We start from the raw sequence: 18,512 nt of genomic DNA, 5'->3' as shown, positions 1-18,512 counted from the left end.
CAGTCGGGCGCTCAATGTTATCCAAAGGAAAAGGCACAAAATGAACAAAGGCTGCAGGCTCGGGGACAGAGATTCTTCAGGTGTGACCACCACTTCGAGAGGTACGCTAGGTTCTTGGAGAAGAAGTGAGAACCCCCAATCAGGGCACAGGGGGCCGTGGGGCGCCGGGTGCAGGGGTGTCTGGAAATCTTACTCTCGGTTGTTCGCGGTTGGGAGGGGGGTGGTCCCTGGTTCTGAGGCTGCAGGCGTCATCTGGGTCGTCGAGGAGGGTCTTTGGTCACTGGAGTTCGGGTCCCAGTCGCCGGGGGGGCGTCCTCGTGGTCTTGGATCACTGGGGTACGGGCCGGGCTTGGCAGGTGGATTCGCGGTTCCTGGCTGGCACTAGAGGTATAGCTGTTGGAGCAGAGCCTCTGCTCAGGGGAGTCCCAGTCTTTGGGAGGGTCAAGGCAGGCAGGTCCTCCGAGTTTTCCAAGGTTGCTGTCCGCAGGTGTCGCGGGGATTTGGCAGGGGCAGTTTCCAGGATCGACAGGCCGGTAGGGCTGGGGCCAGGTCAGTTGGTGTCGTCCTGCTGTTAGCAGCTACACGGCAGGTCTTCTTCTTGATCTTCTTTCTTATTTTCTTATCGGGATCTGAGGAAGGAAGGTTCAGGGTGCCCCTAAATACTGAATTTAGGGGCGAATCAGGTAGGGCAAGGGCAGGGACCAATAGGTCCCTGTCCTGGGGTGGGTACACCCCCTAGTCTGCTCTTCTCCTGTGGGAGGGTGTAGGGGCCTAGCTGTGATTGGGCAGGGCTCCCCATCTTCAAGATGGCCGGGGCCCGGGGTCATGCTTCACCTCGCCTCTCCCACCTGAGGGGTGGGGTTGGCACACCCCCATTCCTGACGTAAGGTTTCCCGCCAGTCCTCCCGCCAGAGAGGGGGTCAGAACTGGTGGGGGCCAGTTGCTCAGTACAGCAAGTGGTCTGGAGAAGCTCACAAAGGCGGCAGGCCTTTGAAGCTTCCCCCTGCCCATACTGGGGGACGAGACCTAGCACCTCGCCCAGGATGTGCATTGTTGCAGGCCCAGGAGAGCAGGGTCTCTCCACCCAGGGGTTCAGCAACATGTCTCCTGTGTGGCAGCCTAGGCAGCCTCTCAGACCAGACTTGGATTGTAGGTTAGGTTTTCAGGGGGCATCTCTAAGATGCCCTCTGGTGCATTTTACACATTAAATCCCCGACTGGCATCAGTGCGGGTTTAATGTGCTAAGAATTTTGGTATCAAACTTGTCAGTCTTCAGTGTAGCCATTTTAGTGCTGTGGAGTTCGTAATGACGACCTCCCAGCATCATATACTCTTAATGGCATCACTGCACTTACAGTGCCCAGGAATAGCCCTGGGTACTGTAGGGGCACAGGGCTCGTGCACCTGTGCCCACACCACTGGCAAAGGGCACCCAGCTAGAGGGGTGACTGAGGTATGCCAGGGCAGTGGGTCTTGTGGGCATGGCACACAGGCTGCCATCAAACGGCATGTTCATGAGGGTGTTCTGGACATCTGCCGAGAAGTTGGCGGACCTCAGCCAGGCGTATCGGCAAACCGCCACCGTCGTTGACATCGCCCTGCCCAGTGTGTCCGTGGTATCCAGCCCACATCGTATAGAATACCGAGCTGCGTCTCCTCCCTCTGCGAGGGCTTGAGCGAGCTTTGCCCGGGCTTCCTCCGGACACTCTGGCAGCACGGCCGCAACCGTATCCCACAGAGAGTGGGTATAACGGCCCAAAAGGTAAGCGGTGTTGACTGACCGCAACCCACAACTGAGGGATGAGAAAAGTTTCTTACCAAACTGTTCATACCTTTTGAATTCCCGATCTGGGGGTGCAGTCGGGAATGCGGATTGGGAAGTAGAGGCCTGGATAACCAGGCTCTCGGGGTGGGGTGGGTGGACAGGAAGCTAGGGTCGCCCGGAGCTGGGCGGTGGCGCCTTGCGACGTTCCTATCAACAGGGGGGCCTGTAGCGGGCCTGGACCAGATGCCCAACAGGACATCCATGAGAGCCTCATTAAACGGCAGTAGAGGCTCCAGGGCGCCAGTCTGCGGTTTAAGGACCTCAGTGAGGATGTTAGTAGCGACGGGGAGCGTAAGCGCCAAGGCCTTGGCTGCCCGCGTCAGCACCACACTATAAGCAGCCCCCTCTTCCGTAGCCACGGTAGGAGGGGAGACAAAGCCAGTGTCAGGGGAGGTATCAAGACCACTGGCCTCCCCTAGCTCCTCTGTCCAGTCCTGGAAGGACTGACACTCACGTGTCAGAGGGTCCTCAGACCACTCCCAATCGCCTTCATCCTCCATCTCCTGAAAATCAGGGTCAAAGGATGGAGCCGGAACAAAGAAGAAATGCTCTTCAGCCGGCGTCGAATGCGGCGTCGGTCGATCTCCTCCGGCGTCGCGTTCAGCCCAGGGACAGGCGGGTATGGAGCTGGACGTGGCGCCTGCGGCTCCGGCGGAGCCGCAGAGGTGGTTTCGCCCAAACCCCCGGCTGTGTCGCGCGAGCGTCGGGGGGAGTCAGAAGAGCGATGTGCCTCTTACCTGAGGACTTGGAGCCCGACAAATGGTGTTGACTCGTCGAGCTTCGATGACTGTGGCCCCGCGACCGGTCTCTCGACCCCCCTCCTGGACCGGGACCGTGAGCGGCGCGGGGCCGACTGCCGGAGCTCGAGGCGCTTACGGGACCGCTCCCGTCTAGCCTTCGATGTCAAGGCCCGGAAGTCTGGCCACGACCGGTCGTCGTGGTCGGTGTAGGAAGGTAGATCCCTGACTATGGTTGCCCCCAACTTTTTGCCTGGTGTTTTGCTGGTTTTCTGACTTAGTTGACCTGGGGCCCTGCTATTCAGGACCCCAGGCCTACTGCTCTCTCTGTAAAATGGATTCCATGTACCTTAGGTACATATCTAATTGGATACTGAGTCACCTTATGAGTCCCTGTACAGTGTACCTTAGGTACCCAGGGCATAGGTGTACCCAGGGCCTACCAGGGGATGCAGCATGTATTATGCCACCCCTGGCTGGCCATCCAAATCGGACACAACTGGCTGCTTGACAGCTGGGGCAAGGTGGTGTAATCACCCTTTGCTTTAGATATAGTATTCCTATATCTAACCCTAAAATGGACACATATATTCCTATCAGTCACCCCTATGGCAGGCCTTAACAATCCTGAAGACAGAGTGCTTGGAATAATGTGAAATGGTGCTCTGGCATGAGCTGAGCCCGTTTGCAGCTTGCGGAACCAAGTCCTAATAGCTGTTCCATGATAACGCATACCATATACTCTTAAGTGCATTATAATCCTCGCGGTTAAATGCCAACTCTGGTATCGCTTTATCAAAACATGTCGAGTAAGGTGTCATACGAATTGGAATACTAACCCCTCGCCAATTCTGGCGACGGGGTTAGCATTCCACCCTTCTAGAGGGACACGACATGTATGTAACCTGTAACCCCGGTTAAAGTCAGACATAGCCTCAGCTCCACAAGATGGATGCTGCCACCGAGACACAAGTCTGCCCTCCTGCTGCTGGGAGTCCTCCCAGCACAGGAGGCAAGGACAAAGGGTTTCCTGCCAGGGGCGGTGCCAGCACCGACCCAGACAGGATTTTGTGTATCCTAGGTAGGCAGGGCTTTAGAGGAAGGTGACTGCAAGTGGCACCCCGGTGCCCCCTGTGCATAGGCCGGCTGGAACCAGTTCCAGGGGCACTCCAGCCCCTGATCTGGGGAAAGCCCGCCAAAGGAGAGGGGTGTAACCACCCCCCTCCTAGTCCCACCCATAGGGCAGGACTTAGTCGCGTGCCAGCCCCTTTTTGCAGGATAAAGGTAGGAACTGGCCCCCTTCCAAATTAGATCAATCTTTGAATCCTGAACCGACCTTCTACACGAAGAACTCAAGACTCTTCTCAAGATTTCTCCCTTGTGACTAAGGAGTAGTCACCCTGCAGCAGCAGGCACCAACCAAGTATCGCGGTTTGTTGCCAGTCTCTCCTCCGGATCAAGACTGCTCCAGCACGACGAGAACCGGCTTCCCTGGCACCTCTGACCTCAACCTACATCATCAGCCCAGCTGTGATCCGTGGGTGCGACGAGACCTCGAGGGACCGGCCATCTTCAGAACTGCACGACGCTTGTCCAGCACGACCACCGAGTGACCCTCGACCGAGTGCTTTGGGGTAAGAGAAGCCCCGACCCTGAGCAGCTCCAGCACCGAAGTTCAGCCCCCCTGCCTCCACGAGATCTGCATGGGGCCCTTCTGCTTTTTGCTGCTCACCGCGTTGTCCAGGTCACTTGCCCGTTGGCTAGTGACCCTCTGACGACGAACTCTAACGACAAACACCGCTGGTCTGGTTGCTCCAGACTGGCCCTTGCTTCCCTCCAACAGAGAAGCACCTTCGACCCTCCTGGTCCACTTCAGACGCCATTTTAGGTCCACCGCGTGGGCCTTGCATTTGCCAAGACTTGTGGCCCCAATCCTGGGTCCAGCGACGTCGACAGCAAGTACCTTCGTGGGACAGCTCGCACCTCCATCCTGGTCGCCGACAACGCCTCCTGGTCCGAGAGACTGCAGAGCCCAGCAGCGCCCACTCACCTGGCTGAGGTGACTTCGTCCGGTGCCATCCTGGTGCCCACCTAAATCACTGGCTAGTGATTCAGAACTTGGTCCCCTCTGCTTACAGGTTTCTTCTTCCCTGATCCAGGCTTGGATCACCACGAACTCCTTCACTGGTCGCCTGCCAGCAACTTCTTTCTTCAGGCTCCTGGATCTTCAACGAGGGTTTCCGACGCAACTTGAACCCTATGCAGCCGCAGCCCCTGGGCTAGGTAAACTGAGTACTCTGGTGCTCCAGCATAGTCCAACACCCTAAGTGTTCGGATCCACCCTTGTTTTCGACCCACCTAGTCGGGTTCGCCCGAGAACAGTAACTTTGTAAAGTACTAGTATCCATAGACTTGTTCCCGCATTACGCGTGAGAGTTCCCACTCTGCACACGGCGTCCCTAGGCCTCCTGCTTCTAATCTAAGGGTTCAGCATTGTAGGCCTAGCGTTTCTACAGTCTAGAAAAGTATTACTTACCTGCTAGTAACTTCGCATTCCACTTCTTGTGTATATGGTTTTTCGTGCCCCTCGGGCATTTGTGTAAATTGTGCGACTTTCAGTAATTCTTTAAGAGTTTTGTTGTGTGCTTAGCTCCCTGTCTCATAAAGAGCCAGGGTAGTCTGGTTATAAATAAATATACTTTATTTTTGATAACAACTTTTTTGGTGTCCTTTCACTTGGTGTTCAAGGGGTAATGTGATGGTAAAACAGCTGGCTTAACACGCCCTCTAGAGTCTTAGCCTTAGACTGCTCGTATCCATGCTACTAGGATAGCTGGTCTATAAGGTTGACTTACAACCAATCATCAATAAGGGTTGTTTGGACTGATACAGAGTGCTCACTAGAATAGTGAACATTATATATCAGGCCAACTTCTCACAGTCGGGTCCCAAGGCAATACAGGCACCGGCGGTGGGGACCGGTAACCAACATCAGTCGGTTGCAGTCGGTACCGGGCTTGAACCCAGGCATTCCCTACCGGCACTAAGAGTCGTGAAGACTCGAGAAGAGATCAAAAATGATCAAAAAAGTTTAGTCAAAAAGTGACTAAGGTACTGCTTTATCCGGACCTGCGCTTGATGGCACGTAAAAAATTAGAACCGATGCCAGCAGGGCGAGGGCGGCGACTAAGTACTCAGACGACGTCATCCCGGCGCCAACGACGGACGCGGAGCCGCAACCGACGCCTACTGACGCGCAAGGTTACTGCTACGCAAAATTTTCCAGATCCAGTCTAACGCCTGGGGGTTATTCTAAGGTAAGGAATCTATCTAACGTGTTTCTTTCAGATAAAATCTTACTTACATGTGCATGCATTGTAGGATCCACAGTGTGCTATCTAGGCATATCACCCAGAGTAGTCGATGTAATCTAAAAGTAACACAAAAGTAATCAAAAGTAATTTCTATGTAATTTAAACTGTTTTCAAAGCATAAACAAACCTGTAACGACTGAAAATCCATTCACAATTGCATTTCTGTGTAACGTTTTACAACTGAAAGTACATTTTACCTATCTGTACCAAGTCCTGCTTGGTTCTAGAAAGTAAAACATAAGTATACCTTTTTTATACCTAAACAATTGGTCAGGATTCTGTCTTGGAGTGTGTGTCCTTTTTTGAGTGAATACAATAAATGATTAACACACCCTCCTGATAAGCCTAACTGCTCGACCACACTACCTCAAAGAGAGCTGTTAGTGATTATCTAAGTAAACCTCTGCGACACCTCTGGGGATCCCCTGGACTCTGAGCACACAGTACCTTACTTTGGTATAGTATATTCAGAGCCAGCTTCCTACAACCCAGTTGTGTAGGGGCTCGAAGGAAGCACCCCTTAGATACCGAAAGACCAGATTGAAGTTTCATTGGGGCCTGATAAATGGCCATGGAGAGAACAGATGTTGGAGTAACCTGAGAAAACAAGTCATAACAGGCGACTTGAACAAAGAAGGCTGGTCTGGCAACCTCAAGAAAGCCAATATGGCTGAGAGATAACCTCTAGCAGTGCCCAAAGCAGAGCTCCTCTGGTACAGTGAAAGAATAAAAAGTAAAACTTGGGTTAAGGGTGCAGAAAGGGGGTCAACACTCTTGGAGGCACACAATGTCACAAATCTGTCCCAATGGCAGGCATATACCACCTTGGTTGAGGGTCTCCTGGCTGCCAGAATAACATTGCAGACTTAGGCGAGCAGGTCAAAAGCCATCAACTGTGCCCGCTCAATCTCCAAGCATGAAGGCAGAGCGTTATCAGTTTTGGGTGCAGTACACAACCATGCTGTTCGACAGAAGTTCCTCCTTAAGGGGCAGCCTGCTCAGAGGACTGATGCTCAGGTGTTCTGGATACCAAACTCTCCATGCCCAATATAGAGCCACAAGACTTGAGCCTGGTTGTTGCTGATGTTCTTGTGAACTCCGGGCAGGAGTGGTATTGGTGGAAAGGCATACAGGAGGCCCGAGCTCCACTCAAGATGTAAACTAGTCAGAGCGAGTTGCCTTCGAAACTTCAGAGTGCAGAACTACTGACATTGCGTGTTCTTGGGAGTGGTGAACACATCTAACCAAGGCTCTCCCCATTATTGGAAGAGACCTTGCACCACTTCCGGATGGAGACACCATTCGTGATCTGCTAGTCATCAATCGTCGAGTTTGTTGGCTCTGGCTTTCAGAGAGCCCAGCAGATGGTTAACCACCAAAGAAAATGTCCTGACGTGCCAGCCATGTCCAGAGACGCAGGGTCTCTTGACACAGGGTCCACTATTCCACCCCGCCGTGTTTGTTGCAGACCCACATGGCAGTGGTGTTGCAAGTAAACACCTGCACCAGCCATCCCTTGATTGAAGGAATAAAGGCTTTCAATGCCAGTGGGATCGCCCGCAATATCAACAAAGTTGCTATAAAGCTGGGACTCCACCAGAGATCAGAGTCCTACGACCTCTCCCAAGTGGCTGCCCCAACCCTTAAGTGATGCATCTGTCACTACAGTTAGCTCCATGTGGGCAAGGGAGAACCAACTGCTGTTTGTCAGCCACCACTGCAGATCTTTTGCAGTTCCCGCAGAGATCTTGATGAAATCTGAGCCATTCCCTTGATTTTTCATCTACCGGGACTTCAGGCCCTAAAGCAAAACTCACATATGCCAATGGATGTTTGTCACTAGCAGGATGCAAAAGGCAATGAGGATCAAAATTCTCAGGGTAAGTCTCACCGAAATCCAGGAATGAGGCTGAAACATCGGAATCATAGCATGAATATCCAGGACTCGCAGTTCGGGAGGATAGACCCGAAACTGCACTGCCTCCAGAACAGCTCAGATGAAAAGGAGCACCTGAGAGTGATTCAGGTGTGACTTCGGCATGTTGATAGTGAACTCCAGCGATTGCAGGAGGTCCACATTGTCTGGAGGTGGGAGAAGACTACCTGGAGGGGAACCCCCCTTCTACGGCCAGTCTTCAGGGTAGGGAGGACTGAAACCCCTGACCTCCGCAGAGGACTTCTGATGCCAACACAGTTTAGATGGCTCTCTTGGCCAAAAAGAGCCTGAACTTCCTGATGAAGCAAAGACATGTAGTCTTCCGTCAGCCAGTCATAAAAGGGTGGGGTGAGTTTACAAAAATTGAATGGAGTAATCCTGTTGAATAATCTGGAGTACACTTGTGTCCAATGTTATGGACTGCCAGTGGAGTAGGTGATATTGGATCCTGCCTCCTACTGAGTGCCTGCTATGGTACAATGGCAAACAAAAGGCGCTTTGAGACTGCGGCTGCCAGGGGGGGAGGGGGGGGGGGACGTAGCAGACTGGGTCAACATCTGGCTGGTAGCCCCACGTTGCCTGTGGGAACCGCATCTATGGCCTCAAAAAGGCTTGGAAGCTTGCTATCCTTGGTGGTTAGGCCCTACCATAGACACGGAAGGAGCATAAGGCTGACTGAGGCTGGTGGGGGGCCATGGAGAGGCAGAAGGACATGTCAGCCGTCCTTAAAGCACTCAAGAGCTGAGTCTGTCTTTTCGACAAAGAGGCAGGAACCATCAAAGGGCTTGTCCATGAGGGAAGCTTGGACATCCCCAGAGTAGCCAGTGTTTATCAGCCAGGAATGGCTTTTTGGTGCCAGCAACGATGCAATCGCTATGCCCAGGAAGTCAACAACTGCAATGCTAGGATGGAAGAAAACATCATCTTGCCAGAGGTATCCAGCCTTTTGGATTTCCTAACCGGTGGATTGGTCGGCTACACTCAAGGGAAGTTGAAGGTCTATAACCTCAGCCAGCCTTCGCACCACCACTGCAAAAGAGGCCCCTTCCTCCATAGCCAAGGTGGGAGAAGAAATCAAGACAGTTTTTGGTGAAGTGTCCAAACCACTGGCATTCCCCGTTTCTTCGTACCAGTTGTCTTTTGGTTCGTCAAGGAGGCTGTGGCATTAATAAGGGTCCCAAGACCCATCCCAGTCATTCTCCTCTCCATTCATACCAAAAGAAGGAATATGCTACTTACCAGTATGCATCTGTTCTTGGCATGTAGGGCTGCTGATATTCACATCTTATGCATAGATCGCCGCCTAGTGTTGGGTCCGGATGATTGCACCTTGTTGTACTGGGAGAGTCTTCGAAGTATCACGAGATAGGTGGCTCCTCCCTTGGACTACAGTGCGCATGGGCATCCCTTCCATCCTCAGATTGTTTTTCGCCCTTGTGGCAAGGATAGAGTAGTATACATTAAGTGATGTCCATGCTAGAAATTAATTTTGAGTGCTATAGCTGCGACAGGCACCGGGGAGGAGGGAGGGCGATGTGAATATCAGCAGCCCTACATGCCAAGAACAGATGCATACTGGTAAGTAGCATATTCCGTTCGAGGCATGTGGGCTGCTGAATTCACATCTTATGCATAGAATGTATAGCAGTTCCCTCCTAGCGGTGGTTGCCTGTGCCAGCTGCAGCAGTTTGAAAAAGAGTTCTGAGGACAGCCTGTCCCACAGCAGCTTGCTGTTTGGAGTGTACATCCACGCAGTAGTGTTTGGTGAATGTATGTATGGTGGTCCATGTGGCTGCCCTACATATATCCTCTAGAGGAATGTTACCTAGGAAAGCCATGGATGCCCCTAACTTGCGTGTTGAATGCGCACGTGGGGGAACTGTTAATGTGCGTTTAGCTTTTTGATAACAGATTTGTATGCACTTAATCCATCTGGCTATATCTGATTTGGAAATGGGGTTGCCTTTGTGCTGTGGAGAGAAAGCATCAAACAGTTGTTTAGTTTTCCTGAAATCTTTTGTCCTGTCTATGTAATACAGTAGAGCTCTTTTAACATCTAGTGTGTGCAGTGCTCTGTCTGCCACTCAATCTGGATTTGGGAAGAATACTGGCAGTTCTAATGTTTGGTTAATGTGGAACTGTGACACCACCTTAGGCATAAATTTAGGTTTGGTACGTAGCACCACCCTATTAGCATGAATCTGTATGAAAGGCTCCTGGATAGTGAGGGCTTGCAGCTCACTAACTCTTCTTAGCGATGTGATTGCAACGAGAAAAGCCACTTTCCATGTGAGAAATTGTATCTCACAAGAGTGAAGAGGTTCAAAAGGTGGTCCCATTAGTCTGGTGAGAACTATGTTTAGATTCCAGACAGGTGAAGGCGGGTGTCTGGGAGGAATCACTCTTTTGAGTCCCTTCATGAAAGCTTTAATGGCAGGCACTTTGAAAAGGGAAAGGTGCTGCCTGTTTTGAAGATAAGCTGCCATTGCAGCTAAATGTATCCTGATGGAACTATATGCCAGATTGCATCTGTGTAGATGCAACAAATAACATATAATGTTTTGCGTTGATGCATCCAGCGGATTTATGTCATTATTGGAACAATAAATGACAAAACGCTTCCATTTGGCCGCGTAGCACGCCCTGGTTGTAGGTTTTCTAGCCTCCCTGATAATGTTCATACAATCAGGGGGCAGGTTGAGGTAGCCAAACTCTATGACCTCAGGAGCCATATTGCAAGGCTCAACTGTTGCGGATTGGGGTGCTGCATTTCTCCACGGCTCTGAGTGAGGAGATTGGGTGTGAGTCGCAGTCGCTGGTGAGGCACCACTGAAAGTTCTAGGAACGTGGTGTACCATGCTTGTCGTGCCCATGTTGGAGCAACCAGGATGAGTGTCGTGGAATGCTGCGGCAGTTTGCGCGCTACCAGCGGGATGAGCGGTGCTGGAGGAAAAGCGTACGCAAATCTGTTTGACCAGTTCATCCATATCGCATTGCCCTGAGACTGCTGGTGTGGGAACCTGGTGGCGAAGGTGTGGCATTTTGCGTTTTCTTTTGTGGCGAATAGGTCTATCTCCGGATGACCCCACTGCTGGAAATACGGTTGTAGCACTGAGGGATGAATCTCCCACTCGTGCATTTGATGGCTGTGCCTGCTGAGCAGGTCTGCTATCTGGTTGTCCTTGCCCGGGAGGTGTTCCGCCATGAGGAAGATGTTTCTTTGAGTGGCCCACTTCCACATGCTCTGGGCTAGGTGTGACAATTGTGGGGAGTGTGTCCCCCCCTGCTTTTGGATATAATACATTGCAGTCATGTTGTCCATCCGGATCAGCACGACTTTGTTGCACACATGCAATTTGAATGCCTTCATCGCCATGAAGATTGCCATCAGTTCCAGTAGGTTGATGTGCATCTTCTGCTGCTGCGTCGTCCATAGTCCCTGCACCGTATAATGGAGGACATGCGCTCCCCAGCCTTGGAGAGATGCGTCCGTTGTCAGCACTATTTGTGGTACAGGCTCTTGGAACGGTCGTCCCCTGCAAAGGTTTTGTGTGTTCCACCAATGCAGAGAGTTGTGAGCACGACCGGTCACCAACACTAGGTCCTTCATATGTCCCTGAGCTTGGTTCCACTGTCGTGCCAAGCACTCCTGAAGCGGACGCATGTGTAGCCTCGCGTGAGGGACTATAAAGATGCAGGAGGCCATCATGCCTATCAGCTGCATAAACACTTGCGCTGGAAGTGAGTGATGGGGTCTGAATTTTTGAATCAGCAATTGCATGCTGTTGATTCTTGCTGAATTTGGTTGTGCTGTTGCTGCCAGAGTGTTTATTTCCGCGCCTAAGTACTGTTGTATATGTGCGGGTTGAAGATGAGATTTTGGGTAGTTCAGTGAGAACCCTAGACTGTGTAGGAGGTGAATTGTGCATGACATGTGGCTTGCACATTGCTGGGACGACTTTGCTTGGATAAGCCAGTCGTCCAGCTAGGGATAGACATGGATGTGTTGTCTCCGAAGGTGCGCAGCTACTGTCGCTAAGCACTTGGCAAACACTCTGGGGGCTGTAGTGACCCCGAAAGGCAGGACCTTGAACTGGTAATGCTGGTTGTTTATGGTGAATCTGAGATATTTCCTGTGACCTGGGTGAATTGGAATGTGGAAATATGCGTCCTTCAGGTCCAGGGTTGCTAGGAAGTCCCCCTGACTGAGCAATGATAGAACCTGCTGCAGAGTGAGCATGTGAAAATGTTCTGACAAGATGTATTGGTTCAAGGGTCTGACGTCTAGAATGGGCCTGAGAGACCCGTCCTTCTTTGGGATTAGGAAGTACAGTGAGTACACCCCTGTACCCGGTTGTTCTAAAGGCACAAGTTCTATGGCCCCTTTTTGCAGCATGCAGATGACTTCTTGCTGCAATAAGTGCATGTGCTCTGCGGACATAGGCCGGTGCCTTGGGGGTATGTTGGGTGGAGTGGAGGTTAGTTCTAGACAATAGCCGTATTGGATAAGTTGTCTCACCCACCTGTCTGTGGTAATGCCTTCCCAGACTGGCAGGAACTGCTGAAGTCTTCCCCCGACCGGTGTTATATGGTCTGGGGGCAGTGACAAGACGTCACTGTTTATTGGTGGCGGAGGAACTGGCATTATTATTTCCTCGTCCTCTGCCTTTGGTGCTGTTCCCACGGTATCCACCCCTATTGCCTTTGTTATAGGTGGTTTGCGTTCCTCCTTTGTTGTATTGTGCTTGCCGTGATGCTTGACCTCTCGAAGCTCCCCTGTTACCGGAGCGACGAAAGGAACCGCCCCTGAACTGCTGTGACTGCAGAGCGCCCATGGATTTGGCTGTCAGTGTCTTTTTTAATTTTTTCTAGGGTTGTGTCCACTTCGGTACCAAAGAGAAAGTCAGGGTTAACCGGATGATTGAGTAAAGTTGTTTGGATCTCTGGCTTGAATCCAGAGATACGGAGCCAGGCATGCCTTCTGAGCATCACACTTGTGTTGATGGCCCTAGCTGCTGTGTCAGCTGCATCTAGCGCACATTTAATGGATGCGTTTGTAATTAGCTTCCCTTCCTGTATTAGCATTTCTGCTCCCTCCTTATAAGTGTCAGGCAGGTGTTGTAGTAGCTGTTCTAACGTGTCGTAATGAGCTCTATCATATCTGGCTAATAGGGCCTGCGTATTTGAGATTCTCCAAATATTTGCCGCTTGAGCTGCCACACGTTTGCCAGAAGCCTCCAAGATTTTGGATTCTTTGTCCGGAGGAGCGTCACCACTTGTTTGAGAGTTCGCTCTTTTACGAGCATTAGCTACCACCAAGGAGTCCAACGGTAGCTGGCCTTTGATATACGTAGGGTCCACAGGCGCAGGCCTGTATTTCCGTTCAATTCTGGGGTTTACAACCCGTGCCCGCGTGGTTTCTTTGAAAATGTCACTAGCGTGTTTAAGGACACCCTTAAGCATAGGGAATGTTTTTACTGATCTTTCTGAAGTTGTGAAAGTATCAAACAGAAAGTCCTCCTCAACTGGGTCAGCGTGCATGTTCACATCATGGTTAAGGGCTGCCCTTTCAATTAACGCGTTAAACGCAGCTGTATCTTCAGTAGGCGAGGTTTTGACTGTATATGATTGAGTGTCAGGTGTGGGGTGTGGTTCACCAGGGTCAACAGGGTCAGTCCAGGGTTGAGACTCCTCCTGATCTGTGTCGACAGGATAATTAAATTCATCCTCATTGTATCCTTCCCCCACATCCTCAGTGGTATGTGTGGGAGAATAGGTATATTCCTGTCCATAGGACTCTATAGGTTTAAAAAGATCAGGTGAGGTAGCAGAGTCCCTTTTCTTTTTGAGTGGTATTTTGTATGACCCCATTGGATGTTCTGGAATGATTTTCCTTTTATAAATAGTGAGTCTTCCAGTTTCGGAGTCGATGAAAAGTTTCGACTGATTATCATAGAATGGTGGTTGGAACAGTACATCCTCATCCATGGGCTGTGCTGTCGAGTAAACCGACGATTTTGTTGTTGTGTCGGTGCTTCTTTGTACTTGTAAAGCCTTAGGACGCGCAGTCGGGGGCAGTCCGTACTTTATCGGTGGCGTAGGCCTTGGAGACGGACTGACTTGCGTGGAGGTTGGTGCCGTCTTCGATCCGACCGACTTTGTTTTATCAGGACGCTGTTCGTGGCCATGCGTCTACTCGAGCTCTTGGTGCGCAGCAGTCACGCTTCTGTGCTTCGACTTGTTATGTTCTTTCGGATCGAGTTTTGTTTTCGACTCGAAGGCCTTGATCAGTAGCGGCTTGGGGGCGTGAGGCTTTGGATCGATAGTCTTCTGAGCCTTAAGTCCTTTGTCAGTGTCGCCATTTTTGGACTTAGACGTTGACGGCGTCAGCGTGACGTGCTTGACTGTAGACACAGGCTTTGTGGATCCGATCTTCGGTTCGACACACCTTTGACCCCGAGGGGTCGACCACACTTTTCAATGTGATTGGATCCAAAGGCGTCTATCCGATGACCTTTGTTATCAGTTTCGGTTTAGCCTTTTGTGCTTTCGGTTTCGATTTCACCGTTGATTGTGGTTGAACGACCGATGGCTCTTTAGAAATTTTCTTAGCCGGGCCTTGAAGCGGGGCTATAGAACGTGGATGAAGATCTTGGCTAAGGCCTTCCGGCGATGCCTCGACCTGAGCCTTGGAAGGTACCGTGTCATTATCGGGCCCCGCGACTGCGGTTGGGCCTTGCTCATCGCTTGAGTCGTCATCGACGGCTCCGATGGCCTGTGCGTCGTCCCCTACCTCGAAGACGTCTTCATCATGGACGTAGTCTTCATCTTCGTCCTCCTCATAGTTTGAGTGTTGCTTCGACGCGGGATCCGACTGTTGATCAGGGTCCCCCTCCTCTACGCCCTCATCGTCTTCAGCCTCGAAGATGTTCTCTGGGTTGGGCGCCATCTGCCGCGCCGACTGCCTTGCTACGCGTCGAAGCCTAAGTGTTTTCTTCGACCTGAATCGAGAACAGGCCATGCAGCTGGCCTCGTCGTGGTCCGGTGATAGACATTTATTGCACACCGGGTGCACATCGATGTGAGGGTATTTTGAGTTGCAAACGGGGCACCGTTTGAACGGACTCCGTTCCATAGTAGACCGTTGATAGGGCCGTCGGTGTCGAAAAAGTAAATTGTCCTTCGACGTCCGGCTTAAAGAATTGGAAAAAGTATAAGTCACCGAACGAAAGACAATACCGACGCCCCTAAGGCCTTTTGGCCTTGAAGAAAGTCTTTTACTTCGATTCCGAACGTGAGTTACGAAAGTACATCCGAACCCAATGGCGGAAAAAAACAATCTGAGGATGGAAGGGATGCCCATGCGCACTGTAGTCCATGGGAGGAGCCACCTATCTCGTGATACTTCGAAGACTCTTCCAGGACAACAAGGTGCAATCATCCGGACCCAACACTAGGCGGCGATCTATGCATAAGATGTGAATTCAGCAGCCCACATGCCTCGAACATAAACATTTTCTCCGTCTTAGCAGGCATGGTTCAGATCGGCCCTAGAAGCCGTGTCAAACTACGGCGATCTATCTCCCTATCGGAGTCCAGAATGATGATGAGTTGGCAGCACCCGGAACAATGGCACTGGAGCAGGCTCCGCGGAAGGTAGTGGCCTTGCACTGGATCACTGGACCCTGACTGGCGGAGATCAAACTTGCTATCCGTTGTCTGGCTACCAACACGGCGCCAGGCCACGCCGGTTTCCCAATAGAGTTGTACGCCACATTCTCCCAGCAGCTTGCCCCCAACTTACCACGGTCTTCGGTGAGGCACTGGCAGTGGGTTCGCTCCCGCAATCAATGCGCGCGTTGACACTGGTAACATTTCCCAAGCCCGATCGGGACCCTCTGCTCCGCTCTTCTTACCGGCCGATCACCCTGCTGACCGCAGATTGTAAAATCCTAGGGCGAATATTGGCAGATAGACTCGCGGACCTCCTTCCCTGGCTGATCCACCCGGACCAGTGCGGTTTCGTCCCCGGGAGAAATACTTCCCAGAATCTGCGCCGCCTGTTCCAGGTCCAGGACGGGGTGCGGGATAGATTTCCGCGGGCGGCGTGCCTGGTGTTGGACCTGGAGAAGGCGTTTGACACTTTGGCATGGCAGTATCTCTTCGGGGCGCTACAACGGGTGGGCGTGGGACCTCTTTTTCTCGCCTACACGCGGCTACTGTATACAGATATCACTACTAGAGTGCGACTGAGCCGATCGGTCTGCCCCCCCATACAGGGGTGCCCCCTGTCCCCTGTCATTTTTGCCATCACTATGGAGTCGCTGGCGGCGCGGCTGAGGGAGTTGGGGCAACACTGGGGCATCCCGATAGGGGAGCGCACGTGCTGCGTCTCCCTTTATGCGGATGACCTTATCATCTACGTCAGGGACTTCGCCGCGGACCTCTCCACAATCTGGAACACTCTCTCGGATTTTGAGAGGGCTGCGGGATTACGAGTCAACTGGGAGAAATCCTCTCTCTACCCCCTGCACCCACACACTCCACTCACCGAAATCCGGCTGGGAGAGGCCTCACTGAAACACCCGCATTATCTGGGAATTAGACATTATCACGAACCCCGAGACCTCCTAGAGGGCAATCATTACCGAGCCCTCCGGGGCCTCAAGGGCCAGGTCAGCTTCTGGAGGTCTCTACCCTTGGCTCTAATAGGAAGAGTTGCCTTGTCCAAAATGATTATGGTGCCTAGGCTCCTTTACTATTTTGCAAACATCCCGGTAGTCCCGCCGCGCCCCTTTTTTCAAGAGCGGAATTCATTACTAATCTCCCTGGTCTGGGGGCGGGGCCGCAGCGGAGTTGGCCTGTTGACTTTGCAGCTGCCTCGCGATAGGGGAGGGCTGGGGGCCCAGTCCTTTGAAGCATACTTCCTGGCGGTGCAGCTACAGTGGCTATCGCGGTGGACTGTGCAGCGTAACCTGGGAGAGGCGGAGACCCAAGAAGGACAGCTGACAGTCCTGGCGCTGATCCGACTACTACTGCCGGGCACGAGGCCCAATCAGGCCCATCCGCAGCTAGTGAGGGTGGCCAGAGCATGCATGAGGATACATCGCATGTCCAAAGGGACGCCGGTATATTCCCCACTGCTGCCCCTAGCGGGGCTTCCACGGGGCTCTGGGTACTACACCGCGAGAGAATTGCAGGTCTGGACAGATCTCCAGCTAACAGAGGCGGAGGACTTGTTCACAGAGGGCCAACTGACCCCGTTCGTGGGACTGACCGAGGAGTGGGAACTACCGGCCGGCCAGTTCCTGCTACACAGACAGCTGGTGGCGGATTGTAGGACGACGTGGGATCTCCGGAACGGGGAACCTGCGACCCACCCCGTACTACACACGATTCTCCACATTGGAGCGGGCAGGCATCATGTCACGTGGATATACAAATCTATCATAGAACTCACTCAGGTACCATTATCGAGCTTGCGCCTGCGCTGGGAAGAGGATATAGGACGACCCCTTCATGACAGAGAATGGTTGAAGGCCCTAGAACTTCACAAAAAAGTATCCCGCAACCAACGGTTTAAGAATGTCCAATTTAACATATTGCACCGGGCCTACCTCACACCGGCACAGCTGAAGCGCTTCTACCCGACATCTCAATTCGCTTGCCCCAGATGTGGTGCGCCTGACGCCCCATTTCTTCATATGTTTTGGACATGCCCCACACTGCAACCCCTCTGGGCAACAGTGCATGCCACTCTGCAGGCAGTCACCGGCCTTACAGATCTCCACACGTGGGAGGCTTGCGCTCTGGGTATCTTCAAACGTAACAAGCACAAGAAGGTAGAGACCAAGTTTGCGCTACTGGCCATACTATTAGTGAAACGCAGCATAGCAATGTACTGGCACGCGCCAGAAGGACCCCCAATTGCAGCATGGTGGGGGCAGTACAGAAGTGGGCCGCCACGGAGGAAGACCTTATTCGCCAGGAGGAGGCCCGCGGCATCCGGAGGCGCCCTATCTCTTTGGAATGGGCGACACTCCTTTATACCTTTAGGCAAACACACCTGGCGGAGACAGACCTGGGGCAGGGCCCGCGAGCGTCACCGGACCCGCACGCCCCCTCTCCAGAACAGGCGCGTCCTACCCCGCTCAGCCAGTCCCTCCATAGGCCACCTCCTTAGATGCGCTGCAACGTCAGGTGCGGAACGCAGTATCCGGAATCAGTAGCATGACACGGGCCACCGTCACGCAGACTCTTTTGAGCTGCGCCCCGTAGCCCTACCACCCCTGCCCCTGTATTTCCCCTGTTTAGAGGCCCTTAGTTCCTGTTAAGACTGGATAACCATTTCACGATACACACTGGCAGAGACATGGGACCAGAGACTGGTGCCCAATCGCAAGAACAGTGGTCTCTATATTACTGACAGTCCTTTGTATCTTCCTGGACACCGCTGGCAAGCAGACCTCCTCTCCATTGCTTACAGAGCCATTTCCCAGATGAACGCTTCCACGGCGGCTGGTCTGGATGTTAGAACTCTCTGCATGTAATTCCTCACTGATGTGAATGTATTTGTATGGCATGTTTGAAATAGAAAATCCAACAAAAAGGTTTATAAAAAAAAAAATGTTGGAATCCTG

The 18,512-nt window shown here is 52.3% G+C and overlaps 1 protein-coding gene across 2 annotated transcripts in view; it reads right to left on the bottom strand.

Annotated features, from left to right (window-relative positions):
• PAN3 (poly(A) specific ribonuclease subunit PAN3) overlaps positions 1-18,512 on the bottom strand; it is a 1,108,727-nt gene that overhangs the window by 546,510 nt on the left and 543,705 nt on the right. The gene's annotated exons all lie outside the window — the stretch shown is intronic.

Source organism: Lissotriton helveticus, chromosome 8, assembly GCF_964261635.1.
Source record: "Lissotriton helveticus chromosome 8, aLisHel1.1, whole genome shotgun sequence".
Classification (NCBI taxonomy): Eukaryota; Metazoa; Chordata; class Amphibia; order Caudata; family Salamandridae; genus Lissotriton; species Lissotriton helveticus.
The sequence above is the reverse complement of the archived record's forward strand: the minus strand, read 5'-3'. Positions and strand labels throughout refer to the sequence as shown.